Below are 22923 nucleotides of genomic sequence, written 5' to 3' on the forward strand. Positions count from 1 at the left end.
TATCAAGAATAAAAAAGAAATAACAGAAAGCCCATAAGCAGTCATTAGAGCACCAGCCTATAGTCAGGAGGACCTGAGTTCAAATCTCGCCTCAGACACTTGACACACTTAGTAGCTGTGTGACTTTGGGCAAGTCACTTAACACCAATTGCCCTGCCTTACCCACTCTGCAAAAAAAAAAAAAAAAAAAAAAAAAAAAAGCCCAAACGATCCACTGATATGCAAGAATTTTCAAGTGACCTGGAGCAGTGGACTCCAATGTGGCATGACATTAAGTTTTGTGATCAATCAATTGCAAAATGAGAAAGAGGGGGTTTCATCCCACCCTCCTCAATGGAACCACTTCCCTTTTTTCACCCATTACTTCTCCACTCTACCCCCTCTTATACAAGCTCCCAATCTACCTCCTTCTGTACCACTCCTGGGGCTCTCAGGACAGTTATAACCCAACCCTGAACCTGCCACCAGCTTTTCCCCTCAGCACCACACTGTACTTATTTCCTGTTCTCCCCACCACCTCATGACTATGGCAGGTGTCCCTCCACAGGTGGTCTCTTGTGTTCAAAGGCTTCTGTGAAATAAAAGCCCTGCCTCCCCCCGCCTCTCTTCCCTTTGGGTGGGAGAAAATGACAAAGGGTGAATAAGTATAGACGGGTGATCCATACCTATTGTTCCTATATAGTTCTCATATTAACTTGACCACCAAACACATCTCTTTTCCAAACTTTCCAATTTTTGTCAAGAGAACCATTATCCTTGCCAACCCACAGATTTGCAACTTCAATGTCATCCTCAAGTATTCATTTTTATTCAACCAATACATACACGCAGCTGCCAAATCTTTCTGTTTCTATCTTGACAACGTCTCTTGCAACCATACCCTTCTCTCCAATCACAGAGCCACCACCTCAGTTCAGAGCCTCATCATCCTGTTTGACCTGAGGACGTCACTTAACCTCTCTCAACCTCAGCTACTTCATTTGTGCAGTGGCAATGATAATGGCGCCTATCTCACAGGGATGTTGCAAGGATCAAATGAAATAACCTAAGTTAAACAGTAAAATACTTTGAAAACTTTAAGGTGCACTATAATTCTATTATTTTATAAACAAGGTATTAATAATTTATGTCACAACCATATCAAAATTTTTAAATGCATATACTTATATTGGGTGCATGTTCCCAAATTATTTAATGTTGATGAGAACCATCAAAAAAGTTTAGAGACCACTGACCTAGAGAAAGTCCCCCAGCACTCTGGGTGAAGCCCCTCCCGAGAATTTATGGGAAAACGTGGACAAGAGTCATGAGATGAGAAGGCACAGATGGGTGAGCTCACTAAAGCATGTGTGAGATGAACTAGATTCTCTGGTCTAATCAAGAATATCTCCATTTAGCCTCAGAGGATAAAACAAGGAACAACTGATAAAAAGTTGGAGAGGAAACTTAAATTTAATGTAAAGGGGGTAAAAAAATCTTTCAAATAATTAAAACTATCTCAAAATAGAAAGGGCAGCTGTGGCAGATAGCCGATTCACCCTAACCAGAAGTCTTCAAGCATAGTCTGAATGATGTGCAAGGGACTGATACACTGTTATAAGGTAGGTGAGATGGTCTCTAAAGTTCCTTTCAACTCCAACATTTTCTAATTTTAGCTTTGGAATAGAATTTCTCTTTGTGTATCTCATTATTAGCACCAAGTTAACTAGTTTAGAAGGCAGCAGAACGAAAGGCCAATTATCTAGCTTTTTCCCAATGAATGTCCTACTTAGCTGAGAAGGTATATATATATATATATATATAGATATATATATGTGTGTGTGTGTGTATACATATATATATATATATGTACAGACACTATGCAGCTTCCCAACATCTATACTGAAATGCAGATACTTGAAAGAATGAAAGAAAATAAAGTCTACGTCTTCACGAGACAAAGACCGTATTAGACATTATTCTTCCTAATTTATAATGAGATATACACTTGCCATACCACATTATTTTTTCTTGCAAAAACAACAGACCCCTGGTGTATACAATTTTGCTTCTGCATCCTCAGTATCTGGCATGCTTAAGAAATGTTTATTGACTCGGTATAACAGCAATAATGGAAGTGGCTTACAAAAAAAAATACTGAAGAAAAATGTTTCCTCTACTGTAGAAGCTGATTTTAAAACGTGTACTACACGGTAATTGTGACATAGCATTGTTACTTTCACATATGAGAATATGATCATATCCTACAATGGTCAGAAACTGCTTGCTGCATTGCTAGGGTGTAACTTTCTAAAATGCTGAAAAAATTAAGAGAACCAAACCGCGGTATCAAGTAAAACCATGATATCAAGTAAAATGAAATATTTAATATACAAACTGTCTTCCATTCAGAAAACAATGGATGTGCCTCAAGAAAATTCATCAGGAGGATTAAACACAGTCATTACATTTCATTCCACTTATATTTTTATCTCCATATATCTTGAATAAATCACAAATTGAAAAATAACATGCAACTTCACTGAAGTTACATTCATAATTTTATAATAGTGCCAATAGATTCTACGTCTATTAATGAAGTCTTTTGATATATTAAGAATGATGTTTAACTGACCTGCTACAAACTACTACTACAATAAAAAGCAAATATAGGCAGGGAAATTTCATTTTATGTATGTGCTTCAATTATGTACCAATGGAAAATCAATTTTACTGTAATGAGTCAAACTTCATATCAATGAAGGACTGAAGACTGTTATTTAGAAAAATGAAAAGGTTACTTCCCATAATCAGGCAGGTCTGAATTAAAAATATTTATGATTTCCAGTGAGAGTGACAGAAAAGACTTTCTAGATGAAGCAATTTGTTTCTTCAAAAAAGGCAAACAAGTGATTATATTAGTTGGCTTGCAAGATTTGGATGTCTTTTTTTTTTAAAGACAAGTCTCCTTTCTATAATATCCATGGACATACTATAAATATAAGCATTTAACTGACAATCTTATTTTAAATTCTTTAAAACAGCTAACATAATCCATCATCTCTACAATAAGATAAATCTATGATTTGCCCTAATTCCAGATCTCTGTTTCAATAGTTCTTTGAGGGAATACAAGTGATTAAACCCAGTTTAAAAATGGAGTTAAATAAAACAGCCACACTAAAGTGGTAGATATTTAGAGGCAATGATATGAAATGCTATCAGTGGCATATTTCCAACTTTCCAATTATCTAGATATTCAAACTAGTAAATGGATTAAGAGCATTTTGAGGCTACCATGTCAGGGTAGTCAGGGCTACCATGAAGTTAACAAAATCAGATCTAGTAGTGTCAAGGGTAGATTTTATTTATTTTTAATCTCAAGCCTATAAAGGTTTGGGTAGATAATAAAGCTGCATAAGATACAAGAGAAAAGAGGTAGGGTAAGGATGGCTTAGAACAAAGAAGAATTTATATTGTTTGAACACATTCCCTCTATTAAATTACTCCTTTGATTTCACTTCTCAACCTTTGGCAATACATCTTTCTACCTCATCATTCAAATAAAACTGCTCTCTTCAAAGTTACCAAGACAGCTTAATTGCCAAATTTCTCAATCTTCATCCATCTTGATGTCTGTAGCCTGTGACACCGCTGACCGCCATCTCCAATTGGATACACTTTCTTAGATCAGTGCTGGGGACAGAGCTCTCTTTTGTGACCATGCTTCAGTATTCTTTGCTAGATCATCCCTGATACCCTGCCTTCTAAAGCGGAGTATTCTTCAAAGCTCTCTGTCTCAGCAGCCCCTTTTCTCTCTCTCTACTCTCTCATGTGGTGAAATAATCAGTTTCATTTTATTATGTTAATAAGAGCTTGCATTTATGTAGCACCTACTATGTGCTAAGTGCTTCACAAATATTATCTCATTTGATCATCTCTTAAGCAGATGACTCCTAGAGCTAGGCTAGTCTCTCTCTTTAACTCCAGGCCCACTACACCAACTACCTACCAGACAATTTGAACCAAATTTCCCACAGGCACGTCAAACTCAACAGGTCAAAAAGAAACTCATTATCAGTACTACCCCACAAAAAAGTTCTTCAAGCTCTTCCTTTTTGTGTGTAGGGTACCCTCATTTTTCCAATAACCGTGGTTCAAAATTTCACATTCTCATTCATCCCACACATTAAACAAGTTGCCAGATTCTGTCAATTCTACCTCTACAACGTCATTTATACAGCCACCATCCTAGTTAAGGTCCTCTTCACCTGGGCTGTTAGAATAGCTTCCTGGTTTGATTCTCTGCCTCAAATCTCTAATCCATTCTCCACACAGGTACCAAATGATTTTCCTAAGGTGCAGGTCTAACAATGTTAATCCCTAGAGTATCAAATAAAACTTCAATGGCTATTGTCTATAGGGTAAAATACAAACTCTAGGGTCTGACATTTAAAGCTCTCTACATCCTAATCACAACCTATCATTCCGGCCTTATTATAAATGGCTCCCTTTCACACACACTACCATCTAGCCAAATTGGTCTTCTTGCCATTCCTAATAGATAGCACCCTGCATGCCGTCTTCACGCCTTTATGTCCATTATTCCCTATACCTGTTATGAACTTCTGCTTTTCTTCTACCTTTCAGAAGCTTATTTCCTTCAAAAATTAGCTCATGTGCTGCCCTTATCATGAAATCTTTCCTAATGCAACTAAGTGCTAGTGCATTTCAAACAACTGACTTAACAGTAAAAACAGGCGGAATAAAACAAGATAAGCAGGGAGAAATCACATTTTGGTTAAAGTCACAACAGACAACAAAACAACATCAATACTTAATATATATGTTCCAAACGGTGTAACATCTAAATAGTTAAAGGAAAACAATCAAACTGGAGGTGTGTGGGGTGAGACCACCCAGCTTTTAATAAAAAAAATCAGAGGTTTCTCAAGGTAGAAACAGAAAACTTCTTTATTACAATCTCGAGAGAAAGGTCTTCACCACTACCAGCAGGGAACTAGTAGGAGAGGCCAGGTACAGGAAGTGAAGCATGATTATATACCTTAGTGGTTCCATCCTCCTCCCACCACTGACCTTCACCTTCATTGGTGGGGTTCAGGCTCACAATCTCACGAGAAATCTAACCCAGGAACAAGGAAGTGAAAAACATCTTTTTCCTTATTTGGCAAGCTCATGCAGAGGTGACTGTGGGGAAGGAGTGGGTCCAGCCACTCTAAGTTCTGGATTCCTTTAAGTCAGGTGATTTCTCAGTAACTGGAGACTTAGACCTAGCTGTCAATCAGAAGGCCTGAGCCATGCTGATCCCATTCAATCTACAGAAAGGTTGAGATTTAGATCTCATGATAGGTCTTCACAATCCCACTCAGAGGGGAAAGGAGACAATAAAAATTTTAACAGAAGAGACCTCAACGTACCCCATTTAGACCTTAGACAAATCTAACAAAAACATAAACAAGAAAAAAGTTGAGAACTTGAATAGAACTTTAGCAAACTAGTTAGATGTGATAGAGCTCTAGTGATTATCAAATGAAGACACAAAGGAATTTACAAATTTCTGAAAATATATAGAACATTTAACAAAAGTGATTATGATTTGGGGCATTAAAATTTCACAAATACACATATAAAATATTAAACACATCCTTTTGTGAACACAATACAATAAAAATTATATTCAGTAAAGGGCCTTTAAAGAAAGGACTGACAATTAATTGAAGACAATAATTTACTTCCAAAGACTTAGTGGTCAAAACTAATCACAAAAACAATAGAAAATATAATCAGACAATAGCAACAAATCAAAATTTTGGGGAAGGAGTTAAGCAGTCTTTTGGGGAAAGTGTATATCTCTAAACACATTCATCAATAAAAACAGACAGATCAGTAAATTAGGATTGTAACTAAAAGTCAACAAATTGAAAATTACTGAAAACCAAAATAGAAATTCTGAAAAAAATCAAAGGAAAGACAAAAAGACCACTGAAGAAAATACTACCTTAAAAATTAGATTGGAGCAAGTGGAAGCTAGTGACTTGATGAGAAATCAAGATATTATAAAACAGAACCAAAGGAATGAAAAAATGGAAGACAATGTCAAATATCTCATTGGAAAAACCACTGACCTGGAAAATAGATCCAGGAGAGATAATTTAAAAATTATTGGACTACCTGAAAGCCAGGATCAAAAAAAGAGCCTAGATATCATCTTTCAAGAAATTATCAAGGAGAACTGCCTTGATATTCTAGAGCCACAGGGCAAAATAGAAATTGAAAGAATCCATCGATCGCCTCCTCAAATGGATCCCAAAAAGAAATCTCCTAGGAATACTGTCACCAAATTCCAGAGCTCCCAGATCAAGGAGAAAATACTGCAAGCAGCCAGAAACAATCAATGTGAGTATTGTGGAAACACAATCAGAATAACCCAAGATCTGGCGGCTTCTACATTAAGAGATCAAAGGGCTTGGAATACGATATTCCGGAGGTCAGTGGAGCTAGGATTAAAACCAAGAATCACCTACCCAGCAAAACTGAGTATCATGCTCCAAGGGAAAATATGGACTTTCAATAAAATAGAGGACTTTCAAGCTTTCTCAGTGAAAAGACCAGAGCTGAATAGAAAATTTGACTTTCAAACACAAGAATCAAGAGAAGCATGAAAAGGTAATCAAGAAAAAGAACAACAAAAAGAAATTGCAAGGGACTTACTAAAGCTGAATAGTTTTGTTTACATTCCTACATGGAAAGATGATGTGTATGATTCCTGAGACCTCAGTATTAGGGTAGCTGAAGGGAATATGTATATATATGTATATGTATATATATGTGTATATATATGTATACACACACACATATATATGTATGTTTATGTGCATATATATGTATAAGTGAATGCGTATGTATATATGTATGTGTATATATATATATATATAGAGAGAGAGAGAGAGAGAGAGAGAGCAGGCACAGGATGAGCTGAAGATGAAGGGAAGATATCTAAAAGAAATAAAATCAAATTAAGGGATGAGAGAGGGAGACAGGAAGAGATAGAACGGGGTAAATTATCTCGCATAAAAGTGGCAAGAAAAAGCAGTTCTGTAGGAAGAGAAGAGAAGGCAGGTGAGGGGGAATGAGTGAACCTTGCTCTCATCAGATTTGACCTGAGGAGGGAATACCATACGTACTCAATTGGGTATCTTACCCCACAGGAGAAAAGAAGGAAGATTAAAAAAAAGGGGGGATGATAGAAGGGAGGGCAGATGGGGGTGGAAGTAATCAAAAACAAACACTTTCGAAAGGGGACAGGGTCAAGGGAGAAAATTTAATAAAGGGGGATAGGTTAGGAAGGAGCAAAATATAGTTAGTCTTTCACAACATGAGTATTGTGAAAGGGTTATACATTTAAAAAAAAAAAAGAAAGCATGGGAATAAATGAACTTTTCCTTAATATAAGCATTATCTAACTAAAAAAAGAGGCCAACATTACATTTAATGGAAAACAGGTAGAGGTCTTTCCAATAAAGCTGGGGGTAAAGTAAGGATGTCTATTATCACTACTATTATTTGATAAAGTGTTAAAAATATTAGCACAGTACCAGAAAAAAAAAAAAACAAAGGAATACGTACAGGAAAAGAGGAAGTAAAACTATCACTTTTTACAGATATGATAATCTATCTAAACAACAAAAGAAAAGTAAACTAAAAAATTAAAATTAACCCAAAGCAATTTTGGCAACATGATGGGATATAAAATAAATCTGTGTAAATCATTTGTGCATTACCAACAAAACTCAGCAGGAATAATTAGCAAGCAAAATTGCATTCAAAATAACTCCAGAATGTATAAAATATTGGAGAGTCTATCTACCAAAGACACATAAAAACTACAGGAATACAACTACAAAACATCCTTTATAGAAATGCTCTTGGGGAAAACGCGCCAATATAATTCTTAAAAATGCCAATACTATTTAATTACTTAGATTATTCAGTGCTCTACAAATCAAATTAGCAACAGGTTACTTTAAAGAGACAGAAAAGGTAATAACAAAATTTATCTGGAGGAAAAAGTCAAGAATCGAGAGAGAGAGAGAGAGTGCCTAACAGTATCAATTATAAATGTATCACAAATAGCAGTAATTATCAAACTTATCTGGTACTGATTAAAAGCAGCAATTGAACAAAGTCAAGTCAATAAATTCAAAGATTCTAACTCCTGGGACAGGGACATAATTTGACAAAAACAGCTTGGAAAACTGTCAAGTACTGTGACATTAAATCAATGATGTTGGTTGTAAACTATTTTATACTACATGCCAACATAAGCTCCAACGGATGTATGCCTTAGGTATAAAAGGTCAGATTATAAATAAATTTGAAGAGTAAAGAAAATACTTTTCACAACTGTGAATAGGGGAAAGAATTCATGACAAAGCAAGGAAAAGAGCAGATCAAAAAATCAACAAACATGTGAAAAAATATTCCAAATCACTAATAATTAGAGAATGCAAATTAAAACAACTCTATGATTCTACCTCACAGTCAACAGATAGTCAAAGATGACAAAAAAGGAAAATGAAAATTCTTAAAGGGATTGTAGTAAAAGCCCTTCACCACTACTGCAGTGTTGGTAGAGTTGTCAATTATTAGTCCAATAAATTCCTTGAGGACAGGGACTGTCTCACATCTCTTTTTGTAATCTCACAGCTTAGCACAATACCTGGGAGCTTAACAAATGCTTACTGACTATTTAGAACTATGACCAAAAAGTCCCAAACTGTGCATACCCCATCACCTAGAGGTAGTATTACTAGGGCTATATTCCAAAGAGATCGAAGAAAGAAGAGGACTCATATGTACAACAATATTCATAGCAGCTCTTTGTTACAGCAAAGAAATGATACAAAAATGCTGATAAAATAAAGAATGGCTGAACAAAGCACATTATATAAATCTAATGGAACATCAGTCATAAGAAATGATGAAAGGTATGGCTTTAGAGCAATCTAGGGACACACTTGAATATACTGATGAAGGTGAAGTGCCAGAAAATAATCTATACAATAAAAATTTATACAGTAATTTATACAATAAAAATACTGTAAAGATAACTATGTTTATTTTTACAAGGGGTTTTTTCTCCTCTCAACTTGGGAGTAGGGGTAGTATAAAAGACAGAAGAGCTAAGGACATGGTTGCCAAAAAAAAAAAAATTTGATAAATGAACAGTAAAGAACAGAAGGTAGGCCAGAAGGAATCATAGACAAACAGGACAGCTTTGAAGGTGACATGTTGAATTTTATACTTAAAAAGAAAAGCAAGCTATACATAACGCAAATTAATGTTTCATGTACGATTTTCTGTTCTGTATATATTTAAGTATTCCTTTTGTTTGATGCTTGTTAAGCTCAGAATTAAAAAAGAAAAAACCAACCTGTGATCTATAATCAAGACTAGACTTGGTCAAGGGAAGGCTTAATATCCAATATGATAAAAGCACAGTTTCATGATAATTACAGAACATGTCAAAATCTTTTAAATTCAATGCCAAATCATGTCAAACAAGAGACTACAGCAAAAGGAGAACATACTGCATATTACAAATTTTTCAAAGATATAAAAAGCTTTCAGGCTTACTACATAAGTCAATGAGTCATTTTATCTCGTCCCGTTTCATTTCCATACCACTGTACGTAAGATTAGTGGACATAAATTCCCCCCTTTTTGAGGGCAGTAGAAAAGGCGCACAAGCAACATCTAAAGGACAGTGGGATTTTTTTTTCACCCTAATTGTACCATATTGCTTACACTAATGCAAACACAATAAAAACAATGCAAATACAGTGCTAAAAAACTTCTTACATCAGATATAGTACGTTATAGTTGAAATCATTTCTGTCCATTCCTAGCTATAGATGTGCAAATGTACATACTTCCATTACCAGGAAAAAGCTCTGTAGGACTCTATGTTGGTCATTTTAGGACCAACCTAATTAAGTTCAGAGAAGCTCATCAACTAGAAGACTGGCCACCAAGAAATTAAGTTTATAAAACAGGACATTCTTTAATTTTTGGCTATTTTGAAGATATAAAGGGTTAACAGCCTACAAAAATAAACGAGGTAACCATAGTAACAAAATCACAGATAATTATTATATAATAATTGTTGTTATTCAGTCCTTTTATTCATGCCCGACTCTTCATGACCCCATTTGGGGTTTTCTTGACAAAGATACTGAAAGTATAGTTTGCCATTTCCTTCTCCTGCTCATTTTACAGAGGAGGAAACTGAGGCAAACAGGGTGAAGTGACTCACCCAGGGTCACACAGGTAGTAAGTGTCTGAGGTCAGATTTGAACTCAGGAAGATGAGTCTTCCAGACTCCAGGCTGGGCACCCTATCCACTGTGCCATTTAGCTGCTCTACTTAGCAGCATTTACAGAGCGCTTTAAGGTTTGCAAAGCATTTTACACATGCTACCTCATTTAATCCTCACAACAACTCTGGGAAGCAGGTGATACTATCACACTCATTTTACAGATGAGGAAACTGAGAGAAGTTACAGGGTCACAACTCAGGTCTTCTAAATCCAAATCCAGCCCTCTCTCTACCCACTGCACCAGATAGATGTATGTTCATTAAAATTAAGTTGAGCAAGTCAGTTCAATTACGCAAGTTGGTCCTGTCCTTTGAGAACCTAGGAAAGTATACTCGATTATAACACTTTCTTGTCAATTTATTTCTGTATCTAATATCAATCTGAATGTGAAAATGTTCTTACACATGTGGATGTCCCAAACCACAACTTATTTTGTTTTGCCTGACACACTGACATTTTCCACATAAAGTGTTTTTATATAAAACTTTGGTGCTCTGTTTTATTTCATTACTGTTTCCTAAAATATAATAATTAGGTAGTGTCTTGTTTGATTTTCAGTACTCTATTCATTAAGGAAGTAATATTTCTAAATAGTGTATGATTCTATAAAAGCAGAGAATTTTAAAAAATTTCCTCAATTTTGGATCACAGATATTTTGGAGCTGGAAAGGTCTTTGGAAATCACCTGGTCCAATCCTCTTAATTTTAAGTGAATAAACTAAGGTCCAAAAAAGTTAATTTGTCCAAAATCACACATACGAGCTTGTGGCAGAACCCAGACTGAAACCTAGGTACCCTGGCTCCAGGTCTGGTGCTGTTTGCATCACACTACACTGACCACACAGTTACATGAGAATTTCAAGCTAAATATAAGTTGCATGGTTTTCATAAAAGAGGTGACAAGCTCTCCCCTGGGCACAGACTAATGCCTCACTAGATTACTTCTAACATGCTTTTCATAAGACTAAAATCAGACAACTGAAATTCAGTACTTTTAAAAATAAGCATATGCAAAGGATACTGACAATATGACACAGTTAAAGGGTGTGACATCCTTTATTTCATAGTTTCCCCCAAAAGTTCAACAAACTAAAAAAATTTTACTTGCATCACCTTCAATTAATGACGCCTCTATTTTGAAACAAATGTTGTCTTATACCGTTCCCTGTGCAAATTTTGCCCCTTTAAAATTTAAGTAATTTGTAAGCAGGAATTATGCAGTAGGATTTTGTATCTTCACCATACCTAACAAAAGGTTAGGTCCATTCATTCACTCCCCAACTTATTTAGTACATTTTATGCTTGTCTATGGCACCAATACAAATTTTAAATAAGACCATGATACACTACAGACATTTAGTAAGTTTTTCTTGAACTGAATTATACTAATTTCTAACGTACTACCGAGAGAAATACTATGATAAATAAACATTAAATATTAGATAAGGAGCATCAGCAAAAATACTACATGCAAAGTGCAAAACCCCACAGAATTTGTAGAGGAACAAATTAAAGAAAAAAAATCAGACTACTTGCTAGATATATAATGATATTTATGACAAGGAAAATTGCAGGCATTTGAATTATGCAAATTTGATGATTACAACTTGGAATAAGTCTTACTAAAGGTAATAGACTTACTAAAGGTGTTTAGTATTATCATGAAGGATATCTAGCAGGATATACATAAAAGGATTCCATATAAATGATGAGGTTTGCTAGATGCTCTTGTTTGTAGATAGAGCGATGACTGCAATCCAGCCACAGAATGCTAGTCTCTTAACTGAAACTAACAAACACTCGAAAGTTTGATTTACAAATCCACCCACGAAAAAAACAAAAATGAAAACAAGTAGATGGAGCATGCTTACTGTCCAAACTATGACATTCAACACACAAATCCAACAAAAGGAAAATAACTCCACATCATCTACAAACAAAATTTCAAAGAAAATCACTGCTTTGCCACAAGCTCTACTATAATTCCTGAAAGAAATAAAGCAGGAATTTAAAAAGGCTAAAACAATTTCACAGCATGGTTTCAAATGTTTTGTTGTTCTTTCCACTGAAAAATATTTTGTGTACATTGTTTGGCTAGTTCTGCTTACTTCACTTTAAATAGTTTCATAGAATACTGTAGATTTTTCTGCAGTCATTCCACTCATCATTTCTTCCAGCATGATAATACTCCTTTACATTCACAGACTACAATTTGTTAACCATTCCAAAAACAATGGGTATCTACTTTGTTTCCAAGTCTTCATCAACAAAAAACAACACAGCTATAATTTTTAACTTACATGGTACCTTTCTTTTTATCACTTAACTCTTAGTTATCTATGCCTAGAAAGGCAATCTTTAAGTACAAAGACATGGATATTTTACCCATTATTTACATAATTCCTAACTGCTTTCTAGAATGGCTGGAATAATTCACAGCTCTATCACATACTGCGTACCTTTCTTTCCATGACCCCTTCAACAATTCCCATTATTTGTAATCTTTGTCAGTTAGCTTGGTGTGATGTGAAACCTTAGGATTGTTTTAATGTGCATTTCACCTTATTGGTATTGTGGTCCATTCTTTCACAGTTAGTTATTAACAGTTTATAATTCTTTTCAAAATTACCTTTCACATCTTTTCACCAATTACATATTGGTGAATAGTATCAGATCTTATTATTTCTGCCAGTTATCTATATATCTTCGATATCAAACTCTTAGCAGGAATATTGCTTAACAAAGACTTTTCCTAGCTACTACTTCTCTTCTTATACCAGTTGCACTAATGATGTTTATTTGGTAGTCTGAAACTTCACTGAAGCTATTATCTTTTTTTAATATAAGTTTAGAGATTAGTATACTGCTGAGCTGAGGTTGTAAATATTTCCATGCAACTGAAAGAATAGCATTACAAAATTAAAGGGCAATTTAGAAAATGGTCTGTTACAGAACTAGAAGTATAGTCCAAGGATGTGACAGAAAGACAGGAAGGCAGTGATCAAATGTACTTTCTACCAAAGAGAATTTTTCTCTTACATTTCATGGGTGTCTGGTAATACCTCAAGGGTGTTTTAATTGCATTTCTAAATTATTAGCATTTTTTCATGTTCTTTTGACAGATTTGATTTCTTCCTTTGAAAACTGTCCATTCATATTCTTTGACCATATATCCACTGTGGAATGGTTCTTTTCAAGTAGTTTGGACTCAGTTCCCTATACATGAGATCTTTATCAGAGAAACTTGCTGAAAAGCTTTCCCCCCCCAACTTTCTGATTTTCTTCTGACTTTAGATGTTTTGGTTTGTGCAAAAACTTTTTAAATTTATGTAATCAAAATTATACATTTACCTCCTGTGAACTTTTCTTGACGATCATGACTCCTTCCCTATCCATAGATATAATAGGTAATCTCTTCCATGCCCTATTAATTTATGACATCACTTTTTATGTCCCAATCATGTACCCATTTTGAGCTGGTCTTGGTATGCGGTGTATGCATATGCCTAGTTTCTGCCAGAATGCTTTCCCATTTCCCAATAGTTTTTGTCAAATATTGGGTTCCTGTCCTAATAGCAGGGATTTTAGGGGTTTTATCAAACGTTCAGTTTCTACACTCACTGCCTCTGTATATTTCATACCTACTCTGTTCTACTAATCAACCTCTCCATTTCTTAACCAATATCAAATTTGTTTTAATGTTTACAACTTGGTAGTGTAGTGTAAGATCTGGTATCAGTAGTTGCTCTTCTATTTTTTTCATTCATTCTCTTGATCGTGATTTTTTTGTTCTTCCAGATGAATTTCGTTATTTTTTTCCAGCTTTATAAGGTTAATTCCTTGGTAATTTCCTTGGAATAGCATGGAATAACCACATTAATATTACTGTTATCATTTTTGTTATATTGGCTCAACCTACTCATGAACAACCAATATTCCTCTAATTATTTAGATCAATCTTTATTTGTGTAGTGTTCTATAATTGTGTTCATGTAGTTCTTGTGTGTCTTGACAAGCATATTCCCAGGTATTTTACACTGTCTATAGTTATTTTAATTAGAATTTCTCTATCACTTCCCACTGAGTTTTGTTGGTAATAGGCAGAATTGCTGATTATTTTTACGTGAGCTTATTTTATATCCTGCGAGTTGTTAATTGTCCCTAGGTTTCTCTAAGTAAAGTGATAGTTTTGTTTTCTCATTGCCTATGCTTATTCCTTCAATTTTTTTGTCTTATTGCTAGTTAACATTTCCAGTACAATACTGAACAGTGATAGCAATAATGGACATTCCTGCTTCATCCCTGATAGTAGTGGAAAGATTTCCAGCTTATCCTGACTACAGATAATATTAGCTCTTGGTTTTAGATAGATACTACTTAAATTCTTAAGGAAGGTTTCATTTATTCCCATGCTTCCCGATGGTTTTATCAGGAAAGGATGTTGTATTTTTTCAAAAGTTTTTTTCTTTATCTACTGAAAAACATATGAATTTTGCTGTTTCTGTTACTGATAAGGTCAATGATGTTTATAATTTTCCGAATACCAAACCAGTCCTGCCTTTTTGTTATAATCCAACCTGGTCATATACCTTTGGAATATATTGCTATAATCTCCTTACTAGTATTTTATTTAAAATTGTTTCACTAATATTCATTAGGAAAACTGGTCTATAGTTTTCTATTTCTGACTTAGTTATCAAGACCATATCAATGTTATAGAAAGAATTTGGAAAAACTCCTTCCTTACCTATTGTTTCAGTTTATTTAGTATTAGAACTGTTCTTTAAATTTTTGGTAGAATTAACTTGTAAATCCATCTGGTTCTGGTTTTTTTTTCCCCCTTGGGGAGTTCTTTTTTTGGCTTATTCAATTCTTTTTCTGAGATGGAGTTATTAAAGTATTGTATTTGTTTTGTTAATCCGAGCAATTTATGTTTTTGTAAATATTCAGCGATTTTAATTAAATTGTCAATTTTATTGGTAAAGAGCTAAGGAAAATATTTCCTAACAATTGCTTTTATTCCTTCATTAGTTATACATTCACCATTTTCATTTTCAATACTGATAATACGGTTTTCTTCTCTATTTTTTAATCAAATTAGCCAATTTTAAGTTTGTCAACTTAAAAAGAACAGCTCCTAGTTTTACTTATTAGGTCACTGCTGTTGTTGTGGCTTTATTTTGAATTTTGTTAATCTTGGTTATTTTGATATTTAATTGGGGATTGTGTTGCTTTAAAAAAATTTTTTTTAGCTGCACACCCAAGTCAAAGATCTGCTCTCCCCCTTTTACTGATGCAAACACCTAGAGATAGAATTTTCCCCCAAGTACTATTCTGACTGCATCCCACAAATATTTGCACATTGTTTCAGTGCTGTCATTATCTTTAACTAAATTATTATTTCTATGATTTACTCTCTGATTCAGCCATTCTTTAGGATTAGACTTAGGTTCCAATTAATTGTTAATATAGGCTTCAAATGCCCTTTATTGAATGTAATTTATTACATTATGGTCAGAAACAGATGAATTCAATATTTATGCTTTTCTATGTTTGTTTCTGAGGTTTTTATGCCCTAATACAGAGTCCATTTTTGTGAAGGCATCATACACAGCTGGGAAAGAGATACTCCTTTCTATTTCCTTTCATTATTTCCCAGTGGTATTATATCTGTTTTTTTCTAAAATTCTATATCCATCTCTTTAACTTCCTTCTTGTTTATGTTCAGATTTATCTAGGTCTAAGAGGGGTAAACTGAGGTACCCTATTATTATAATTTTACAATCTATTTCCTCCAATAATTCATTCAACTTTTCCTTCAAAAATCTGGATGTGGTGTCATTTGGTACATATATGTTCAGTATTGATATTAATTCATTGCCTATGGTGCCTTTTAGCAAAATGTAATTTCCCTATTTATCTCTTTTAATTAGGTCTATTTTTGCTTTTGTCTTGTCTGAGATCACGACAGTCACTTCTTTTTACTTCAACTTAAGCATAACAGATTTCTGTTCTAGCCCCTTACTTTAACTGTGTCTACCTTTCTATTTCAAGTTTTCTTGTTTTTTTTCTGTCTCTTGTAAACTACATTATTGTTGTAATCTGGATGCTAATTCAGTCTGCTATCCTGTCCTATCATCTCATCATCTCATTCACCTTCACAATTATGATTCCATTCTCTTATACTTGTCCTTCTCTTTTTCATCCTGTCCCCTGCTCAATGGACTGTTTTGCTTCTAAACTACCTTCCCTTATTCTCTGCCCCTCCCCTTAAACCTTTCCCTCCAAGCTCCCAGTAGGGTATGATGAATTTCTGTAAATTTTTGAATGCCAAGTGCATGTGTATTTGTTTTCTCTCACTGAACCAGTTCAAATGAAAGAGGTTTCAACATTGTCCACTCCCCCCACCACTGCCCTCTCCATTGTATAAACTCTTTCTGGTACATCCCACTAATGAGAGATAATTTTGCCTATTCTAACTTCCTCTTCTTCCAATGCTTTCCTCTTTCTTACCCTTCCATCTTCTTTTGAGATTATCCCCAAAAACAGACTCATACCCACATCTGAAGTATAGGGCTTTTCCTGGAGGCATTCTATGAATTCTTTCCCTTGTGCTCCTAAGTTCTGGGAACTTTTCTTGTATTATTTCCCACATTGTGGCACTGAGCTTTCCGTCATGTTTTTTTGAGAGATCTAGGATATATAAGCTGTCTCTCCAAAACGTGTCTTTAAGAATACCTTTTGCTTCAAGTAAGATCCTATGCTCTTTTAACATTGTTTCTCTTTATTTATTTTTTAGAAACCGAGTATCTCTTCTCCCAGGAAGGAAGTATGGGGCTACTCATAAGCCCAAACTCACTACTGACTGGAAGAGGAGCTTTGACTTGCTCCATTTCCAACCTGGGCTAGTTCATCTTTCCTTAGACTAACAGGTGGCCCCCCTGATAATAAGAGCTCCTTATTAATGCCAAACTTAGTGAGGTCACCTGATCAGCTTAGCCCACCATAGAGCAGACTGCCTAAGCTAAGGTATTCCCGCCAAGTTGTGCACTGATCTGACCATTCTGGAGTGCAACCTGAAACTATGCCCAAAGGGCTAAAAAACTGTACATACCGTTTGATCTAGCAATACCACTGCTAGGCCTATATCCCAAAGACAACCAAAAACAGGGGAATGTGACCTATTTGTACAAAAATATAACAGCTCTTTTTGTGGGGGCTAAGAACTGGAAATCAAAGGAACGCCCAAAGGAATTGGGCAATGGCCAAATGAGCTGTGGTGTATGACTGGTATATGGAATATTGTTGTGCTGTAAGAAATGATGAGCAGGATTTCAGAAAAACCTGGGAAGGCTTACATGATCTGATACACAGTGAAGTGAACAGAAACGGAGATCGTTGTGCACAGTAAGAGCAATGCTGTTCAATGAAGAGCAGTGAGCGACTCAGCTATTCTCAGCAATAAAACGATCTAGATAATCCCAAAGGACTTAGTATATGGTATGAAGCTCAACATACACCACCAGAGAAAGGACTTACATTGTTCCAACAGAGACTGATGCATGATGATTTTCACTTTTTTATTCAAGGCTTCTTATAGAAAATGACTAATAGAGAAATTATTTACCTAACTGCCCATGTATAGCCTATATCTGATTGCTTACCATCTCAGGAAGGTGAGTGGAGAGGGAGAGAAGGGATAGAATTTGGAACTCAAAACTTTAAATAAAAATGTTACAAAAAATTTTTTTTAAATATAGTATTCCCACCAGACCTGTCCCTCCTGGAAGCTGAGATTACCAGCATGTGTCACCACAGTCTGCCCTTTTACCTCTTTTGTCAGATTCTCCCCTGCTACCATTTCTGTATTCCAAATATGTCAATCTCTCTTTTGCTTCTTTGGAGAAAATCTCTACTATGGATTTAATTTTTTGCTAATTTATTTTATTACTATAGTAGAAGCTGTAACTTCTGGCATTCCTAACATGTTTTGTTTTTTTTATGGATTCTATTTCTCTTTTGAACCACTTTGGAATTTCTTCTTATTGATTCATATTCTTCTGGAATCCCACATGATTCTATTTCATTATGTACTAGGTCACTTCTTTTGTTTTATACTATCTGTTAAGAAAAGTTTATAATCAGGGTTAGCACTCATCCTCTTAGGTTTAGAATCATTCTCAGTGCTAACTTATCTATTTGTGCTATGATTTGTTGCTGAATTTTCTTCCTCTTGAAATCTTAGCATTTCAGCCTTCTTTCTTTATATTCCCCCATCACCTCACTTTTTGAATCCTCCCCATCTTGTGGTACATACATCATCTCCCCCTACCTAATAGTCTTTAGCCTCTCCTCACACTGGATTTAGAGTTCATTGGCCTGAGTTCCAATCCTGTATGGTGGAGAGTGAACCTCTGCTAGGTTTTCCAGTACAGCCATCCACAATGATCCCTAGCCCTTCCTCCTTTCCATCTCCACCTGGGCTCAATCTGCCACTTTCTGCAAGAGACAGGGAGGAGATGGAGGAATATTCCACTGAGAATCTCTATAGTTCTGTAGGTCCCTAATATAGGGTTGACCCTAGACACAATGTTTCCTTCCCTTCTTCCTCCTCATATGAGTTGAGATTCTACACGAATGGAATGACTCTCTGTCACTTGTGGGAGACAAGCAGGAGGTGAGGTGTGTTGGTCATGTCTCTGCAGCATAAGAGGATCCCAATTTTATGGGTTCTAAGCACAAACACACAAGTATATACCTGCCAAGACTGTGAAGAATGATTAGGAAAGATGCTAGGTGAATACTTTAAAGATTTACATTTTACTATTTTAATTCTTAAGGATTTTACTCTTTTTGATACTATTGGATTCAACTATAACCATTCTATCTCTGGTGCACAATTCCTTTTTAGAATCTTTTTTTGAGTCAATGAGTTTCAAGAAAGTTCCTAGTCCTCAATATTTTTGGTCCTATGACCCTGAAGAATACTGCTCCAAAACTTTATATTGATTGTAGCATAAAAGAGGAGATGAACATCTAAGGCAAGCATATGCCATTGTCACGGAAATTACACAAAGTCCAAGTCAAGGAGAGTTTTTCTACAAATGCTGAAGTCTTCCAGATGCTCCTTCACAGATGGCATTATGCTGATTGCATCAAACTCTAGAAGACAGCAGAATCTCCCAAATTAGATCCATAATCACTGTAAAGATTTTGACCTAACTATCCACACAGGAAAAGAACAAGTGGATGAAAAACACAGCTGAATGGACAATCAAGATATCTTGGACAAGTGCTCACTTCAGCAACACAGATACTAAAAGTGGAAAGATATAGAGATTAGCAAGGTCCCTGTGCAAGGATAACACACAAATTTGTGAAGTGTTCCATGTTTTTTCTTTTATTCTTTTTTTTAATGTTTGAGTCTTCTTCTATAAAATGGCTAATATGGAACTGTTTTACATGACTGAACACATATAACCTATATCAGATTGCTTGCCATATTGGGGTTGGGGGAGAAGGAGGAAGGAATAGAATTTGGAACTCAAAACTTAAAAAAAAAGTTTAAGATTGTTTTGACATGTAATTGGAGAAAAACAAAATATTATTTTAAGTATATATATATATATATATGTATGTATATGTATATATATATACACACATACACACACATACATATATATCTTACACAATCACTGAGAAATGACAATGAATTGAATACAGAACTGAATAGCAGGAAGAGAGTGGGCTAGAAATTGGGAAACTGGGAAATTTGCAAGTCTTATTTTTTAATTATTCCAAGCTTCTCCTTGAAACAAAGGCCCACATTTTTTAACACCAATATTCTGCAGGTCTTGTATAGCTACATGAAAGGGAATTCTACAGTTTCCAAAAAATTGAAACTGAAGGGCACCCAAAGAGCAATGCAGAAGCACATGGGGGTGGGAGGAGATGGCTAGTGGTGAAGTGAACAAGCAACACATTACAAACAAGGATTAGAAAGGAGAATCAATGTAGAGTTTCTAATAAAAGACATATGAGCAAAAAAAGATGATCAGGGGATAACTAATGGATAGCACACATAACCTATCCAAGTCAAAAAAACAAGAGGCCCCAAGCAGATTGGATTAACCCGACTGTGACAAATTTATGGAAGGCCATGGAAAAGAGCTGCAAAGGATAAGAAGGCATGAATGTATTGCAATATGCAACCTTGGAGGGAATATCCACATTGATGAGATTACAGATCCATCTGAGTATAACACAGTACTAGAAACTAGAGGCCAAGATAATTTTATAAGTTACAAAAAATAAATTCTCTAGAAACTAAGTCAACAGCAACAATCCTTTTCAATATTGATTCATCAGCCATTCAGAGAAGTTTTATTATCATTTTATCTTTTTAAAAGGATAAACTATGTTATTTTCTTTTCAAAACTCCATATTTATTCACTGTTACCAAAGTTATATTCTCTCTTTTGAAAATAAGGAAAATAAAGCTAAGTCTAGGAAATTAATGAATAAGTATGAATTCAATAAAAAAGATGGGCTACATATTGGCCAATTCCACTCAAACAAAATTTATATTTAGTTTTGTTACCACATTTCCCAAATCAAAAATTGGTACCTGTGGTCTCACAAAACAAAAACAAAAATAGTCCCATAGTAAAGCCTCATTCTTGAAACCAGGACTATCACAGCAAATCTGGGATTTACCCTCACTGGAAATTTAGTTTTTATGCAGAAACCCCACTTACAGAAAGTCAACTGCTAAGAAACCCCAAAAGGGAAAGAGAATACTGGTTCTTTCTCTTTCACCCTCATGATACTCTGCATGTCCCTGATAGGCCTCCTGTCTCCCTGTTCCTATAACTTCTAATCATGTTCTTTACCTAACAGCAGATATATATGTAAAATACACATTTCAGTTCACAGTTCTAAACAAATATCAACACAACAGCAATTAGCCTTACAAACCTGATCCTGTTTCAACAATTAGGCTAGCAGCTTCTGTGGGGGTGTAAGATCCATCCACAGCCAGCACCCAGAACGCTGCTGGCACTCTGGGAAAGCACAGGTTCTTTTGATCTGCTTCAATAAGGAAAGCAAGGTTAAAGGGGTTGACAAGTTTACTTTAATCCAGCATACAGACAGCATTCACTTAGTTCAGGGGAAAAATCCAGCACCCTGAACTTCAGAACAAAATACAAACAAATTACAAATATCAACAGACAGACCCAATACAATTCAGTTACCAACACCTAGGTTCAGCCCGGGAGATCAGAACAAAGGCTGGCCCAGAGTCGTGCGCCACCACTGCTACGGCAAAGAGCTCCCAAGAACAAACAGCCAACCCCTGGTTTTCATATCTTTTTCAGCGTCAGGGGTGAGTCACACATGCGGCTCACCCACGTGACCTAGAATTGTCACAGAGAGGAGGACTTAAACCCACGTGGTCTAAAAGCCTCTGCTCTCCCAGACATGTAAACTAGGCCCTCCCTGGAGTTAGCCCCACCTTGGGCCCCCACCTTAGCTGCCAATCCACACCCACTAAGGTTTTACACCTAACAGGGGTTTGGGCCTGGGGCTTAGCACCTAGTAAGGCTCAATGAATTACTCAAAGGGAATAAAAGCCAAACTATTCAAGGGCACTTGTTGAACTAAGTGCTAAGGAGCCCATTTTGATTACCAACACAGATCCAAAGCTTTAATCTCAATTCAAAGGAGGCAGTCAACTATCAACTCTTTACACCTCTTCCCAAAAATACAATAATGAGAAAATACTGAATAGATTAGAAAGTAAAAACAGCTTTAGAATCATAAAAAAAAAACTACAGTTAGGTAAGCAAAAAAATTTAGTTGCCAAAATAAGGAAAAAAAATGCTTCTAAGGTTACAACAGGAATGTTATATATAAGATGAGCAAGGAAATCTTACCTTTGTGTTTTAATTGATAATGACTTAACTAGGGTACTATGTCCAATTTGGAGGACCACAGACCAAGTTGGTGATAACTTAGGCTGCAAAGAACAAGAACAGTGAATTACAAAGTTTTTTTTTTTTAATGTCTTATTGGTGCTTGAAAAAAAAAGGAACCACTGCCACTCTGTGGCCATCAGTCTACCCTAAAAGAATCTTTACTTGTAACTAATAAATACAGTTAAAACATGATTGGGAGAGATTTAAATAGATATAAAAAGCACCTGCAGAGGAAAAAAAAAGTAATATATGTAAAAGGATTTTGTGGAAAGGAAAGCAGTCAATTGCTCAAGTTTGCTAGAAATTTCAAAGGAACAAAATCTGGTTAAACCAGTTTGGCAAATTTTGAGAGAAAAAAGCACACCTGTCTATCTTGCCCTGACCCTTATTACTCCTGGCCACTCTTTGTGGATGAAAAGGAAGAGGTAATCTACAACAGAGTAGGCTAACATGAAGCCAAAGCAGGCAGCAATGGTTTTTTGGAAGTCTGAGGCTTCACAGAAAGCTAACGGAGATATTGCAGCTGCAAACTTGGCAAGCTACTGAGTCCCTGCTGCTCAGAGAGAT

At 35.5% G+C, this 22923-nt stretch overlaps 1 protein-coding gene and 1 non-coding gene across 3 annotated transcripts in view; one reads left to right on the forward strand and one right to left on the reverse strand.

Moving 5' to 3' along the window:
- TAB3 (TGF-beta activated kinase 1 (MAP3K7) binding protein 3) overlaps window positions 1-22923 on the reverse strand; it is a 90865-nt gene that overhangs the window by 49194 nt on the left and 18748 nt on the right. The window lies entirely within an intron of this gene.
- On the forward strand, window positions 19671-19774 carry LOC118840498. Its single transcript, XR_005009687.1, has one exon. It is a non-coding gene; the product is annotated as a U6 spliceosomal RNA (small nuclear RNA).

This window comes from Trichosurus vulpecula, chromosome 2 (assembly GCF_011100635.1).
Source record: "Trichosurus vulpecula isolate mTriVul1 chromosome 2, mTriVul1.pri, whole genome shotgun sequence".
NCBI classification, from domain to species: domain Eukaryota; kingdom Metazoa; phylum Chordata; class Mammalia; order Diprotodontia; family Phalangeridae; genus Trichosurus; species Trichosurus vulpecula.